Source organism: Ylistrum balloti, unplaced genomic scaffold (genome assembly GCF_031769215.1).
Source record: "Ylistrum balloti isolate Yb309-2 unplaced genomic scaffold, AGI_CSIRO_Ybal_v1 Utg370654, whole genome shotgun sequence".
Classification (NCBI taxonomy): Eukaryota; Metazoa; Mollusca; class Bivalvia; order Pectinida; family Pectinidae; genus Ylistrum; species Ylistrum balloti.
In genome coordinates, this window is record NW_026782397.1 from 39327 (window position 1) to 56670 (window position 17344).

General features: G+C 38.0%; 1 long non-coding RNA gene across 1 annotated transcript; it reads right to left on the minus strand.

Moving 5' to 3' along the window:
- Window positions 1-349: 349 nt before the first annotated feature.
- Window positions 350-1463, minus strand: LOC132557278 (uncharacterized). Its single transcript, XR_009554502.1, has 2 exons — window positions 1324-1463; window positions 350-507 (listed from the first exon to the last, which is right to left on the minus strand). It is a non-coding gene; the product is annotated as an uncharacterized LOC132557278 (long non-coding RNA).
- Between the last annotated feature and the right edge of the window lie 15881 nt (window positions 1464-17344).

Consider the following 17344-nt stretch of genomic DNA (forward strand, 5'->3'; position numbering starts at 1 on the left):
AAATCAAATTGAGCAGGAGGTAAATTATGTAAATGGGAAGTGTTTACATGCAATTTACTGACTACATCATTGTATTTATGATCTCATAAACTAAATGAAATATAAGGTTAATTTATCTACTAACAATTACAATACTTTCTTTTTACGATTGCAATATTAATCCTTACAAAACAGCCATACACAAAAGCTGTTGGCTGATAGCTAAACCCAGGGCTAGCTCTGGGTCAAAATTCAGTTTCGCCAAACCAAATTTTTTTTGCTATAAGCGCGCGAACAGATTCCGGAACTCGCCCTCACCCTCACCCGACGAGCCCTTAATTCTCTCATATAATAATAACACATATGCTAATTATATAATTACATTATTTATTCACTGTTTTAACAACAATACATCAAACATAATACAGTATATGGTAAAAGAGTTTATAAACATGAAATTATTACAGGCCTTCTGCATCTCGGCAGTTTGCTGTTGTGTTGCCAAAGCAGCAGAGTGAGAGTTCTCATCTGTAAAATTGAAAATAAAATTTAGAATAGAATTGGACGTTTGCAGAGAGACACAGGATTACATCAAACCTTATTTTACACCATCAAAGTATTATACTTATTACAGTAACTTCCTAAGTAATATATCTCTTAAAAACACTTCAGAGATAATAAAGACATAATCATTAAACTAAAAGATTGTGTTTCTAATTCATGTGCCAAGCAGACTGTAATGAGTAACTACATTGTACCATCCTCCAGGCTGTATAGTATTTCTGAATTACTTAATCTAAATTTACATAATTTTCTGTTCATAAATGATGAATAGTTGTTTATACCTGATCCTTTCTCATGCTTAACCAAGCACTCTTTCTTACTGCAGCCATCAGTGAAACTATTTCTAACTAATAACTAGTAACCTGATCAGGGCTGTCATTTTCCTTTTCAATAGATGGTGTCTTAAAACCAAATGAAGACAATCTGGGTACTTTCCCATCCCTATCACTAAAGGGTAGTTTACGTTTTCCCATTTCATCTAACGATCTATCTTAGTGAAGGGCCAAATCTGTTGTGACCAAAATATGTACAAAAATATAAAACAAAATCGGCAACATAGTCTAAAAACAACAAAATTATATCTTGTGTTTCTTGTTACTTTAATAGTCGATCAAAAAGGTTAAGAAGCCTATTTCAGGCCCTTTCAAATACACTAGTTTACTAAGTTATGTCTGCAGAAATCACAAACTCGTGCCCAATTAACGACATCGACACACATAATGATCGACCTACCGTAAGCCAATTCCCGATAAAACAACATCTTTCCTTCAGCTAACTTACCTTATTGTTCACGGCAGAGGCTATCTCGGATTGAGACAATGGAGACATCATTGGATAATTGGCGATTTTCATTACAGGCGTGTTGCTGTTTATACAGGTAAACGTTGCTGTCAAAACACAAAAGAGTTCCGATAGCTGACCTTGCCCCAGCTGCGAGAGTCAGTCAGCCGTGACCGTGTAGTACACAATGATGTCGGAGCAAAATTTACCTGTGTCACTCGTTACAAATAAGTTAAACGCCAATGATTTTTCCCTATACAGTCATCGGTGACTGGAAATGTCTCTAATCGGCATTTTCGCCAATAGAAATTTGAAATCGCCAATCTCATTTCACTTTCGCCAATGGCGCCATTGGCGATCGCCAGCGCGAGCCCTGGCTAAACCCCACCCATTTTTTCTGTGAAAACAAAAGAAAAAAAGGTCTAGTTCTTGCATTTCAATGTTTTTTTTTTCACTTATGCATATTTTATAACCTCAGAATATTTTCTTAATTGTATTAGTAGGTAATCTGTATATATTTCTGTTTTCATTAAATTGAGTTATTAAGGCAAATTATTTTAGTAGAAAGTATTGATGGCTGCAGACACTTGAAAATGATGTGCTCAAATTGAAGGTGGGAGATAGAGAGCTCGTGACTTTGATTATGTTTTGCACTCAAGTTATTAATCACACAGTTCTCACATTTAGGTTATTGAATCAGAAACTGTTGCAGCAGTAAATACATGTATTACTTTTTATCTTGTAATGATGACCTAGCCGTAAGAATTTTTGAAATAAGTAACACTGTTCCCACCACCCACCCATTTCAATGTATTATGTAATAAGTAACACTGTTCCCCCACCCACCCATTTCTATGTATTGTGTTATAAGTAACATTGTTTCCCGCACCCACCCATTTCTATCTTGTGTAATAAATAACACCGTCCCCCCAACCCATTTCTATGTATTGTGTAATAAGTAACACTGTTCCCCCCACCCACCCATTTCTATCTATTGTGTAATAAAGAACACTGTTCCCCCACCCCCCCATTTCTAGGTATTGTGTAATAAGTAACGCTGTTCCCCCCACCCTTCCATTTCTATGTATTGTGTTATATGTAACATTGTTCCCCCACCCTCCCATTTCTATGTATTTTATAATAAGTAACGCTGTTCCCCCCACCCACTCATTTTTATATATTGTGTAATAAGTAACACTTTTCCCCCATCCACCCATTTCTATCTATTGTGTAATAAGTAACACTGTTCCCCCCTCCTCCCATTTCTATGTATTGTGTAATAAGAACACTGTTCCCCCCACCCACCCATTTCTATCTATTGTGTAATAAAGAACACTGTTCCCTCCTCCAACCCATTTCTATCTATTGTGTAATAAAGAACACTGTTCCCTCCTCCAACCCATTTCTATGTATTGTGTTATAAGTAACACTGTTCCCCCACCAACCCATTTCTATGTATTGTGTAATAAGTAACACTGTTTCCCCACCCACCCATTTCTATGTATTGTGTAATAAGTAACACTTTCCCACCCACCCATTTCTATTTATTGTGTAATAAGTAACACTGTTCCCCCACCCACCCATCTCTATGTATTGTGTAATAAGTAACACTGCCCCACCCACCCATTTCTATGTATTGTGTAATAAGTAACACTGCTCCCACCACCCACCCATTTCTTTGTATTGTGTAATAAGTAACACTGCTCCCACCACCCACCCATTTCTATGTATTGTGTAATAAGTAACACTGTTTCCCCCATCCACCCATTTCTATGTATTGTGTAATAAGTAACACTGTTTCCCCCACCCACCCATTTCTATGTATTGTGTAATAAGTAACACTGGTTCCCCCACCTGACCATTTCTATGTATTGTGTAATAAGTAACACTGTTTCCCCCACCAGACCATTTCTATGTATTTTGTAATAAGCCCACCTCCTGCCTTTTTAAGAAAAGTATGATATTGAACCTGGTTTTATTTATTACACGATGAAATTGATATGGTAACATACCATGTGTTAGACTAGAAGTTCTTATATCGTGAAGTTTGAAAGTTTGATGACAACATTAGCCCTTTCACCTTCATCAGATCAATGACCAGTGTAGCATACCAGAACTGAAATATGGAGTGAATGAGATGGTATAGAATTGACCAACTTTTTCGACTGCTATAATCTGATGTACACTAAGGTAGAAAATGGTGTGAAAAAATGGTAAAATGATTGTAGCGTTATTGTACATGTATAATAAGTCATTGACAATTGACCCAAAAAGTCATGCAGTTTCAACTTGGTGCAAATCGCATAGGTTTCACTAATACTTAATTTCGCAAACTTACCTTTTCAGACATATTCGCGATTACTTGATTTCACAAGCAGTGATCTAGAAATGACTTGCGAATGATGCCTGCTTTTAGATATATAGACTATAGATAATATCAATAAATAATTACGATGGATTTGAATGCGTGATTTAATCTCCATATGTATTGCATGAAAATAATTCCCACATGAAATATAAATGATATACAATAGTGTATATAATTGTAACCATGGTGAAATACTAGCTGCCCCCTACCAACTCCGCTCTAGGAGAATTTCTCTTTAGCTTAGTCATTTGAACCAACTTGAAGGTATCATAGAAATATTGACCTCTATTTGTACTGCTTATTGAAAATTGAGTAAGAAGAGCAATTATTTTCAGTATGAGGAGTGTTACAGACATCACATACCTGAACTGTGGCTTGAATCTTTGATTTGGTTAAAGTGTACCCTGAGAGGTCAGCTATGTTGAGCTTAAGAAATAGTTCTGCACATAAAATACACATTGCCGGAAACACAAATGCCGTGGAATGTTCGGTTACTGAGAAATTGTGACTTTTCTGAAAAACACACCTTTGGCTGAGAGGCGTTGACCTCATTTTCGGGCATCCAAACCTGTGACGTCATAAGTTCAACGCTTTTGCTGATGCAGCCATATTGGCTTTACTGTGCCACATAATAGTAGTACGAAAATTCTCAGGACGAAAATACCCGAGACGAAAATTCTTCGATACGAAAATTCCCGGGGCCAACACTAAGTTGACTAACACGGATGGGGTGTCGATGCATGCCTTCCCATTATATAGGCCAGATTTATGCAAACAATGGATTCAGTTTGTCAGGAAGAAGAGAGACATGTGGAAAGGCCCAACGAAATATTCATATTTATGTTCAAAACACTTCGACGGAACTTCATTTCCAATTCGGTATAGCGTAATGAAAGCAATGGATCGGACTCCACCGAAAAGAGTTTGACTAAATGACGGTCGATGTTATTTTCCTCCTCACTGGATACATCGTTTTGTAATTTCTGTTCAAATTGGTAGGGCTGGATTCCGTCTACAGAAATACCATCCACACCATAATCAGACTCCTCAAAACTCATGTTCAAATTGCTATCAGGTGCGGTGTCGTTGTCACTGTCAGTCATGTTGGCTGCCACTTCTGTTGAACTTATGATGTCACGAGTAGGAGCGCCTCGATTCCGCGGAAATGATGATTACGGTGATTAGGTCTGAGCGGTCAGGTGAAAATCGACAACTTTGAGTTTTAATAACTCGACACTGGGGGGACGGATTTTGACAGGGTTTTCATTATTATTTTTACGGCATTCTTAACATTATATCTAAATATAAAATTACACTCATGGTACACTTTAAGTGCACATTTGCTTGATTGGTCAGCTGTCTGATAGAAATAACAATTGCATTTGAGTGATCAGAACATTTAGAGTTTTTTCTCTGTTATATGAAATATTATATCACCCTGTATTTTTATACAGTTGAAGGAGCCTGAAGCAAGACGATTTTTCCAGCAGATCATATCTGGTGTTGATTACTGTCATCGACATATGGTAGTTCACAGGGATTTAAAACCAGAAAATCTGCTGCTAGACAGTTCTCTAAATGTCAAAATAGCTGACTTTGGTAAGTAAAACCTATTTTTTGACAGGTCTCTTAGTGGCAAAACCAACTTTGGTAAGTAAAATCTGTTTCTTGACAATTCTCTCAGTGTCAAAACAATCGACTTTGGTAAGTACCCTTACGAAATGATTATGAATATTTCATGAAAGTTCATGAATATTTCATGAATTATTCATGAACAAAATTCATGAATATTCTTAATTTCTTCATGAACATTATCATGAAATTCATGAACTTAAAACTTCATGAACTATTTCTTCAAATTATGTTCATGAACATTCATGAATTAGGTTAAAGAAGTTTTCATTCATGAAATCATCCTAGTGCATGAATGTTCATGAACTTCCCAATTCATGATAGTTCATGAATGTTATTAAGAATATTCATGAACTTAAAACCATGATGAATATTTATGAATAAAATATTCCATGAACATTCATGAATTCCCATACCCCCACCCACCCCAAAAAAAATCATTCAGTTCATAGATATTCATGAAATTTCATGAACTGAACCAGATAATTTACGAAATAGAGATTGAAACTTTCAATCTGTCAAACCAATCACTTGATTTTTAAACACGGATGCACTCTGCTAGTACCACATGTTTAACACGTAAATAGTATGAATAGATCAGGGGGCATCTTTGTTGGTTGGAAACAACCAAATGAGTGATATATTTCTAATTTTTGTCTCTTTTTACTGTTGCCAAAAAACAGTGTTTGTTACATATCAATGACTGACATATTATCAAATGCTCAATTTCTGACTGGCCTGCTTCTCAGCACTTTTTGAATATTTTGTATTTTTCGACCATTTCCTTTCGTTTAAAGTTCTGCCATTTCTTTCTCACCAATCCTTCAATTCTGTTTAATTTGAGTTGGTCGAGAGCTGGTCTTGGACCTGCTTCCGAACATTTTGAATTTCTCTTTCCTGTTATCGAATTTCTTATGAGTTCATCAGTACAGTAGAGTTTACGGGCAAGCAGTCCTGTGGCAGTTGAAGGGCTGGCCGCCTAGTTGACAAAGGCTTCAAGTTCTAGCGTTTCTGCATTTGCAACGGACATCGTATTGTCTTTTTTTAGGCCTTTCAAAATTTTCTTCATGACTCCTATTTGAGCTGTGAGGCTTTCCATTTCTTCCTCGAGTCGGCTTATTCTTTACTGTCGCTGAAAGAATCATACAAAACTTTTAACAACTAACTTTCAAAGCAACAACAACAATACAGTAAATGTATACTAACTTCAACTCTTTCCTGGTTTGTGTACACACATTATAAAATTTTAGAATTGAAATAACATTATCTATCCCTTCAAATGAAGCCCTTTAAGTCATGTTCATGTATATCCTGCAACTGTAGCAGTTGTGGGGGATTACAAATGGTGGAAGTATTTGTGAAGCATAATGACTTGTTCCAATTAAAATTTTTGAAATGAGTTTTTGATGCATACAGCTATTCAGCAATATAATTGTCAAATATTCAGAAAGTGCTGACAAGCATTATAATTAGTAAAATTTAGTGAAAATGATACAGAAAGTTTACAGTTAAAAAAAGGACAGCAAAATATATTCACCTCTTTGCCTTTTTCTTTGGATGACTCTCATGATCTATGAAATAAATAAAATTAATGGATGACTCTCATGATCTATGAAATAAATAAAATTAAGATATGTTCATGTTAATGGATTTGAAACCAACTGAAAAATAACCTAATTGGTCAGAACCATAACAGCATCATTTAACAAAAGTTTCACCTGAATTCCTCCTTTGAAACTTGGACTAGAAACAGAATGCTTGGGGTTGAACCGAGATGATGCTCTTGAACTAGAAACAGAATGCCTTTGAGTAAGCAGTAGTGTTGTCTTAGGTGCTGTTATTGTTACTGGTGAGGGCAGTTGAGCTAAAAACACAAAAAAATAATTATAATACTTCATGATAAACACTGACCTCCCACACTGTCAAAAAGAGAAAGAACTAAAACACTAACAGATGATGGAGTGGCCCCTTTGTGCCAATAAATCCCTCAAAATCATTACAACAATAACTTCTTATATGTCTGTGGTTAATGACCAAACCATGTATTGATAGTGTCATAGAATATATTACAAGGAAGAGACAGAGGCCTTTTTAAATTTTAGAAAATGAGAAGAACATTAAGATTATACTTTAATATCAAATAATATCATTGACTTATATTCTCAAAGTGAGGCAACAGCAGTTATTATGTACATAATGTATATTAGTTATTTTCTAGGATTTTGTCCTTGTTGAAGATAAATTTGGTGTTTTCTTTTTTTTTCTGTCTAAGCAGGAAGTCCTTGTCATCTGTTTTAACAACAACAAAAATTGAATTAGAACAAAATTCAATGAGATTAATTGTAAATGTTCTGTATGATCAGGAATTTTGCCAAGACTAATTTAATTCAATTCAAAAATATGTTAATGTCGAATTCATAACATGTATATATAAATAGACATTGGGTTCAAAACACAGGACATTTTTGTGTATACTTTACAGAATTTAGGATAACCTCAGCAGTCATTTGGAGAGATAATTTCTTCTATCAACAGATTAATACTATAATTTTAATCAGCTGTGCATATGCCTAAGTGATCATCAGAAGTCCATGCTGTCAACAGGTCCAGCACCCTGCCATTGACGTGTATATACATATCTGTTAAGACCTACATAGCTGTATTTACCTAAAAGTTATAGGTGTATTGAGCAATATTTGTCTAATCAATTCCAACAGCACAACATTACCGGTGCTTAAATAAACTTGCTGCCTCGACAAGTCACCTATAACCACATGTGTAGACTTTTATTTTAAATTCAGATTTCAAGCAAGCCAAAAAAATGACTACAGAAGCGAGAAATGAAAACTTCTATAATTTCAATCACCGTTTTAAAAGAAAGATTTCCCTACTAGATCTAGCAGAGACATCATACATCACTTGGCTAGAAGGTAGATCTACATAAAATGTTTTCCCAGACGGAGGCAGTGAAAAATGATCAATTAATTCATATATTTTAATATTCTACAAAAAGGTCTGCAGTTATTAACACCTCAAGGCGTTATGAATGTGGTTTTTTTTTTTAGCCCACCATCTAATAGATGGTGGGTTATTCAAATCGCCCTGCGTCCGTGGTCCGTCGTCCGTCCGTCCGTCCGTAAACAATTCTTGTTACCGCTATTTCTGGAAAAGTACTGGATGGATCTTTCTCAAATATCATATGCAGGTTCCCCTTGGTCCCTAGTTGTGCATTGTACCTTTTTTGAACTGATTCGCATTCAAGATGGCCGACAGGCAGCCATCTTGGAAGTCGACAGTAATACAGCACAAGCATATTGTCCATTATCCACCTGTAACTGACTGCTATCTAATAATACTTTGGGATCTTTTTCAAATGATATTTGCTAATCGGTGCTTAATAAAAATATCTTGTGCCATCATTGAGTACATTCAATGAAGACCAGTTCATGAACATTTACAACACCTGTAACAAACAAAAAAAAATAAACTGAAAACAGATCCTCAAATGGTGGGTGCCAAGATCCCTCTGGGATCTCTTGTTCAAAATGCAATTCTAATATGCAAGAAATCAGAAATGGATTGACTAGGCCTACCGTTTATTTCACATATCACAGCGTCATAGAGTGTTGCCCCATTCTTGTACTTCAGTTTTACATAGTCCCCTTCTTTATATGCTGCTACGTCTTTCTGTGGTTGAACAATGTTGACTAAATCTGCCACACTGAGAAAGTTGTCCTCCCAATGAAGTAAACCAAGGAGTGGCATAATTTGACATTTTTCAAATATAAAGCGGTTGACAAAATTTTATCTGCAGACAATGACGGGGAAAAATATACCTGTGTCTTCGCAGAATATAAAATGGCCCCACTGAAAAAATGGTCCCACTGAAAAAATGGCCATTGTCATAACGGCCCCAGTAGGAAATGTAATGTTATGAAGTCAGTGTCATTGAATAATATGAACACATCATTTGATTTGATACCAATAATAAATTGAATAAAAAAACCATTAATTGTTTAATTTTTATCAGAATTTGTCCGCTGAAACGTATTTTAAACCAGCAGACAACATCTAATAATTCAAGTGCAATCAACATAATGGGTAATTAATTTACAAGCAGTTTTTATTTTAACCCATAGAATATTTCTTGAACTATATATTTTATCCATTTCCATGCAACTGTATTACTTATAATAAAATAGATATGATGCTGTTTTTTTTACCGTACAGCGTCTTTGCGCATGTGCTTATGGTTTAGAGCATCGCAGCAATCGCATCGAAGACCGAGATTGACAGATCAGGCGGGGAACACAAAATTTAAAGTAAAATTAAAACAGAATGACAAGATTTTTTTTAAAAAGGATAATATTTACATGTACTTAGTAAATGATATTGGCTCTGACATTGTGGAATTATAAAATAATTTTGAAGAATTTTGATGAATATCAGCAATGCATAAAAATTCATGATTAGTTCATCATCACATGTTATAATGAAAATCATGAATGTTAATGAATTTAAGCTATGCTTGAAAGTTCATGGACATTTATAGATGAACAATCATGAATGTTAATGAATTTGTAAATAATTCATATAAGTTCATGAAGAGTTCATGAGGGGTATTTGATGAATATTCATGAACATTTTTTCATGAATCAAAAACTGTCTGTATTCTTAAAAGTTCATGAATGATTCATGAACATTTATTAACTCATGAATACCATCTCACAGTGGTAAAACCTGTTTCTTGACAGGTCTCTCAGTGTCAAAACAATCAACTTTAGTAAGTAAAACCTGTTTCTTGACAGTTCTCTCAGTGTAAAAACAATCAACTTTGGTAAGTAAAACCTGTTTCTTGACAGTTCTCTCAGTGTAAAAACAATCAACTTTGGTAAGTAAAACCTGTTTCTTGACAGGTCTCTCAGTGTCAAAACAATCAACTTTAGTAAGTAAAACCTGTTTCTTGACAGGTCTCTGTGTCAAAATAGCTGACTCTGGTAAAGTACAGCAATAGTAGATGTGAAGCAGAGAGTTGAATCACCTTCTTAAGTCATTTTGATATATCTCTGGTCATAATGACTGATGGAAAAATTTACAGCTGGCTAATAGAAGTTAAATTTTTCAGGTCTTTCCAACATGATGTATGATGGTGAGTTTCTCAGAACAAGTTGTGGGTCACCAAACTATGCAGCTCCAGAGGTTATCTCAGGAAAGTGAGTTCTGGTTTTCTTACTATATAATGATATCGTATTGTTGCTTTATATTTGATATTAATACCAGAGATTGGCTTAGAATGGGAGTAATATATATATCAGATATTAACTGGAGATAGGAGTAATATTAATACTAGAGATTGACTTGAGTTGGGAGTAATATTAATACCAGAGATTGGTTTGAGGTGGGAGTAATATTAATACCAGAGATTGACTTGAGTTGTGAGTAATATTAATACCACAGATTGGTTTGAGGTGGGAGTAATATTAATACCAGAGATTAGCTTCATGTTGGAGTAATATTAATACCAGAGATTAGCTTCATGCGGGAGTGATATTAATACCAGAGATTGGTTTGAGGTGGGAGTAATATTAATACCAGAGATTGACTTAATGTGGGAATAATATTAATACCAGAGATTGACCTAATGTGGGAGTAATATTAATACCAGAGATTGACTTGAGTTGGGAGTAATATTAATACCAGAGATTGACTTGAGTTGGGAGTAATATTAATACCAGAGATTGGATTGAGGTGGGAGTAATATTAATACCAGAGATTGACTTGAGTTGGGAGTAATATTAATACCAGAGATTGACTTGAGTTGGGAGTAATATTAATACCAGAGATTGACTTGAGTTGGGAGTGATATTAATACCAGAGATTGGTTTGAGGTGGGAGTAATATTAATACCAGAGATTGGTTTGAGGTGGGAGTAATGTTAATACAAGAGATTAGCTTCATGATTTAAACCCATAATAGTGCTGGTTATTTGATCAGGGATTGATGTTGCTGTTTCAGATTATATGCTGGACCTGAAGTTGACATTTGGAGTTGTGGTGTTATTTTATATGCTTTACTTTGTGGGACTGTAAGTATCATAGCATAGGTAAAACCATGTGTGTCACAGATAAATTGTTGATACAACCATGAACTGTCCCACCACCCACTCCCTTCCAAGTTGAATCATAAGTTTACTTTAACATATTTGTGTACAGGTTAAATTCAGTGATCATAAAAGCAGAAGTCATCTCAAAATATGGGACATTACCAAAACTCACATTATACATATATCAGAATTTTGAAGTCACCTGAGACAAAGTCTTATGGTGACCTATTGTGATCACCTTCATCTGGCATTGTGCGTATGTAAACATTTTAACATTTTCAACTTCTTCTCATTACTGTTGATCAGATTTCAATGGAATTTTTTTCAAAAATCTTCTCTGGCCTAAGATGAACCAAAATTGTGAATAATACAATCCCCACCCCACAGAGACCTGGGGTTTTGGGTGGGGGGTAACGAAAGTGATCGGTGACTATGTTTTGTGAAAAGTAACTTCAGTGCTCTATGGATTTATCAGTTGTAAATTGTTTTATGTATATAGAAAAGTAATGAATTAAATTAAAACACTCAAAATTTATTTTATTCTTTGGTGTTTTTATCCTCAATCTGTCATATTTACAGTAAATTTCAAATATATTCTTCTCAAAACCAATATATGGTAGAATCAAATACTCTTCATGACTGGGAGCATCTTGAGATGGCAACTTGATAGTATGCCCATACTGATCCTGACTGACCTCCAGGGAAGGATGGGTGGGGCAAAAAGGGGTGAAATTAGGCCAAAGGTGGTCTAGTCCAAAGGTGGTTTTCAAACAAAGGTAGTCATCAAATCAGATTTTAGTCATATCAAATTTTTTTTTGCCAAATTCAAGGTCCAAAGGCATTGACTAGGTCCAAAATTAAATGTAATATCCAAAGGTGTCATAGGTCCAAAGGTAGTCAGAGGTTAAAAAAAATAGGTCCAAAGGTAGTCATGATAATTGGTCATAGGTCCAAAGGTTAGTCATAGGTCCAAAGGTAAATTGTATTTGAATCATAGTCATAGGTCCAGTTGCCAGTCATGCATCCAAAGGTGGTCACAGACAAAGGTGTATTTTTAAAGGTAGTCATAGGAAAAATCAAAGGTAAGTCATATATGGTCCAAAGGTAGTCATAGGTTTAGGTAGTTAACTGGCAAAAAGTCATAGGTAAGGTAGTCATAGGTCCAAAAGTTGTCATAGGTCACAGTGGCATGGACTGCAGGTAGTCAAGGTCCAAAGGTTGTCATTCCAAAGGTAGTCATTATAAGGTACATAGGTCCAAAGGTAGTCATAGGTCCAAATAGTCATAGGTCCAAAACTAGTCAGGTAGTCCAAAGGTAGTCATGGTCCAAAGGTAGTCATAGGTCCAAAGGTAGTCATAGGTCCAAAGGTAGTCATGGACTGAAAGATAGTCATAGGTCCAGAGGTAGTCATAGGTCCAAAGGTTGTCATAGGTCCAAAGATAGTCATAGGTCCAAAGGTAGTCATAGGTCCAAAGGTAGTCATGGATTGGCAGGTAGTCAAAGGTCCAAAGGTGGTCATAGGTCCAAAGGTTATCATAGGTCCAATGGTAGTCATAGGTCCAAAGGTGGTCATAGGTCCAAAAGTAGCCATTGACTGGCAGGAAGTCATAGGTCCAAAGGTAGTCATAGGTCCAAAGGTAGTCATAGGTCCAAAGGTAGTCATAGGTCCAAAGGTGGTCATAGGTCCAATGGTAGTCATGGACTGGCAGGGAGTCATAGGTCCAAAGGTGGTTATCGGTCCTAAAGTTGTCAAAGGTCCAAAGGTTGTCATAGGTCCAAAGGTAGTCATAGATCCAAAGGTGGTCATAGATCCAAAGGTAGTCATAGACTGGAAGATAGTCATAGGTCCAAAGGTAGTCATAGGTCCAAAGGTAGTCATAGGTCCAAAGTTAGTCATGGACTGGCAGGTAGTCATAGGTCCAAAGGTTGTCATGGGCTGGCAGGTGGTCATAGGTCCAAAGGTGGTCATAGTTCCAAAGGTAGTCATGGACTGGCAGGTAGTCATAGGTCCAAAGGCAGTCATGCACTGGCAGGTAGTCAAAGGTACAATGGTAGTCATATGTCCATAGATAGTCATAGGTCCTAAAGTAGGCATAGGTCCAAAGGTAGTCATAGGTCCAAAGGTAGTCATAGGTCCAAAGGTAGTCATAGGTCCAAAGGTTGTCATAGGTCCTAAAGTAGGCATAGGTCCAAAGGTAGTCATAGGTCCAAAGGTAGTCATGCACTGGCAGGTAGTCAAAGGTACAAAGGTAGTCATAGGTCCAACAGTAGTTATGGACTGACAGGGAGTCATAGGTCCAAAGGTAGTCATAGGTCCTAAAGTAGGCATAGGTCCAAAGGTGGTCATAGTTCCAAAGGTGGTCATAGGTCCAAAGGTAGTCATAGGTCCAAAGGTAGTCATGGACTGGCAGGTAGTCATAGGTCCAAAGGTGGTCATAGGTCCAAAGGTAGTCATAGGTCCAAAGGTAGTCATGGACTGGAAGATAGTCATAGGTCCAAAGGTAGTCATAGGTCCAAAGGTGGTCATAGGTCCAAAGGTAGTCATAGGTCCAAAGGTAGTCATAGGTCCAAAGGTAGTCATAGGTCCAAAGGTAGTCATAGGTCCAAAGGTAGTCAGTCAGGTCCAAAGGTGGTCATAGGTCCAAAGGTAGTTGTCATAGGTCCAAAGGTAGTCATGGTTGTCATAGGTCCAAAGGTAGTCATAGGTCCAAAGGTAGTCATATGTCCAAAGGTAGTCATAGGTCCAACAGTAGTTATGGACTGACAGGGAGTCATAGGTCCAAAGGTAGTCATAGGTCCTAAAGTAGGCATAGGTCCAAAGGTGGTCATAGTTCCAAAGGTGGTCATAGGTCCAAAGGTTGTCATAGGTCCAAAGGTAGGGATGTACTGGCAGGGAGTCTTAGGTCCAAAGGTGGTCATAGGTCCAAAGGTAGTCATTGACTGGCAGGAAGTCATAGGTCCAAAGGTAGTCATAGGTCCAAAGGTAGTCATAGGTCCAAAGGTAGTCATAGGTCCAAAGGTGGTCATAGGTCCAAAGGTAGTCATTGACAGGCAGGAAGTCATAAGTCCAAAGGTAATCATGAGTCCAAAGGTGGTCATAGGTCCAAAGGTAGTCATGGACTGGCAGGTAGTCAAAGGTCCAAAGGTAGTCATAGGTCCAAAGGTAGTCATAGGTCCAAAGGTAGTCATGCACTGGCAGGTAGTCATAGGTCCAGCAGTAGTCATGGACTGACAGGGAGTCATAGGTCCAAAGGTAGTCATGGATTGGAAGATAGTCATAGGTCCAAAGGTAGTCATAGGTCCTAAGTTGGTCATAGGTCCAAAGGTTGTCATAGGTCCAAAGGTAGTCATAGTTCCAAAGGTAGTCATAGGTCCAAAGGTAGTCATAGGTCCAAAGGTAGTCATAGGTCCAAAGGTAGTCATAGGTCCAAGGGTAGTGATAGGTCCACAGGTAGTCATAGGTCCAAAGGTAGTCATTGTCTGGAAGTTAGTCATAGGTCCAAAGGTAGTCATAGGTCCAAAGGTAGTCATAGGTCCAAAGTAGTGGACTCATAGGTCCAAAGGTAGTCATAGGTCCAAAGGTAGTCATAGGTCCAAAGGTAGTCATCTAAAGGCAGAAATAGTCATAGGTCCAAAGGTAGTCATGGACTGGAAGATAGTCATAGGTCCAAAGGTAGTCATAGGTCCAAAGGTAGTCATGGACTGGCAGGTAGTCATAGGTCCAAAGGTAGTCATAGGTCCAAAGGTGGTCATAGGTCCAAAGGTAGTCATGGACTGGCAGGTAGTCATAGGTCCAAAGGTAGTCATAGGTCCAAAGGTAGTCATGGACTGGAAGATAGTCATAGGTCCAAAGGTAGTCATAGATCCAAAGGTGGTCATAGTTCCAATCTTGGTCAAAGGGCCAAAGGTAGTCATGGACTGGCAGGTAGTCAAAGGTCCAAAGGTAGTCATAGGTCCAAAGGTAGTCATAGGTCCAAGGGTAGTGAGTGACTGGCAGGTAATCATAGGTCCAAAGGTAGTCATTGACTGGCAGGAAGTCATAGGTCCAAAGGTAGTCATAGGTCCAAAGGTGGTCATAGGTCCAAAGGTAGTCATGGACTGGAAGATAGTCATAGGTCCAAAGGTAGTCATAGGTCCAAAGGTGGTCATAGGTCCAAAGGTAGTCATAGGTCCAAAGGTAGTCATAGGTCCAAAGGTAGTCATAGGTCCAAAGGTAGTCATAGGTACAAAGGTAGTCATAGGTCCAAAGGTAGTCATAGGTCCAAAGGTAGTCAAAGGTCCAAAGGTAGTCATAGGTCCAAAGGTAGTCATAGGTCCAAAGGTTGTCATATGTCCTAAGTTGGTCATAGGTCCAAAGGTAGTCATAGGTCCAAAGGTAGTCATAGGTCCAAAGGTAGTCATAGGTCCAAAGGTTGTCATAGGTCCAAAGGTAGTGATGTACTGGCAGGGAGTCTTAGGTCCAAAGGTGGTCATAGGTCCAAAGGTAGTCATAGGTCCAAAGGTAGTCATAGGTCCAAAGGTTGTCATAGGTCCAAAGGTAGTCATAGGTCCAAAGGTAGTCATAGGTCCAAAGGTAGTCATAGGTCCAAAGGTAGTCATAGGTCCTAAGGTGGTCATAGGTCCAAAGGTTGTCATAGGTCCAAAGGTAGTCATAGATCCAAAGGTGGTCATAGGTCCAAAGGTAGTCATGGACTGGAAGATAGTCATAGGTCCAAAGGTAGTCATAGGTCCAAAGGTGGTCATAGGTCCAAAGGTTGTCATACGCCCAATGGTAGTCATGGACTGGCAAGTAGTCATATGTCCAAAGGTTGTCATAGGTCCAAAGGTAGTCATAGATCCAAAGGTGGTCATAGTTCCAATCTTGGTCAAAGGGCCAAAGGTAGTCATAGGTCCAAAGGTAGTCAGGTCCAAAGGTCCAAAGGTAGTCATAGGTCCAAAGGTAGTCATAGGTCCAAAGGTAGTCATAGGTCCAAAGGTAGTCATAGGTCCAAAGGTAGTCATAGGTCCAAAGGTAGTCATGGACTGGCAGGTAGTCATAGGTCCAAAGGTAGTCATAGGTCCAAAGGTAGTCATAGGTCCAAAGGTGGTCATAGGTCCAAAGGTTGTCATAGGTCCAACAGTAGTCATGGACTGGCAGGGAGTCATAGGTCCAAAGGTAGTCATAGGTCCTAAAGTAGTCATAGGTCCAAAGGTAGTAATGGACAGGCAGGTAGTCATAGGTCCAAAGGTGGTCATAGGTCCAAAGGTAGTCATTGACTGGCAGGAAGTCATAGGTCCAAAGGTAGTTAGAGGTCCAAAGGTAGTTAGAGGTCCAAAGGTAGTCATGGACTGGCAGGTAGTCATAGGTCCAAAGGTAGTCATAGGTCCTAAAGTAGTCATAGGTCCAATTGTAGTAATGGACAGGCACATAGTCATAGGTCCAACGGTGGTCATAGGTCCAAAGGTAGTCATGGATCCAAAAGTGGTCATAGGTCCAAAGGTAGTTGTGGACTGGCAAGTAGTCATATGTCCAAAGGTGGTCATAGTTCCAATCTTGGTCAAAGGTCCAAAGGTAGTCATAGGTCCAAAGGTAGTCATGGACTGGCAGGTAGTCAAAGGTCCAAAGGTAGTCATAGGTCCAAAGGTAGTCATAGGTCCAAAGGTAGTCATGGACTGGAAGATAGTCATAGGTCCAAAGGTAGTCATAGGTCCTAAGTTGGTCATAGGTCCAAAGGTTGTCATAGGTCCAAAGGTAGTCATAGATCCAAAGGTGGTCATAGGTCCAAAGGTAGTCATAGGTCCAAAGGTGGTCATAGGTCCAAAGGTGGTCATAGATCCAAAGATAGTCATAGGTCCAAAGGTAGTCATAGGTCCAAAGGTAGTCATGGACTGGCAGGTAGTCATAGGTCCAAAGGTGGTCATAGGTCCAAAGGTGGTC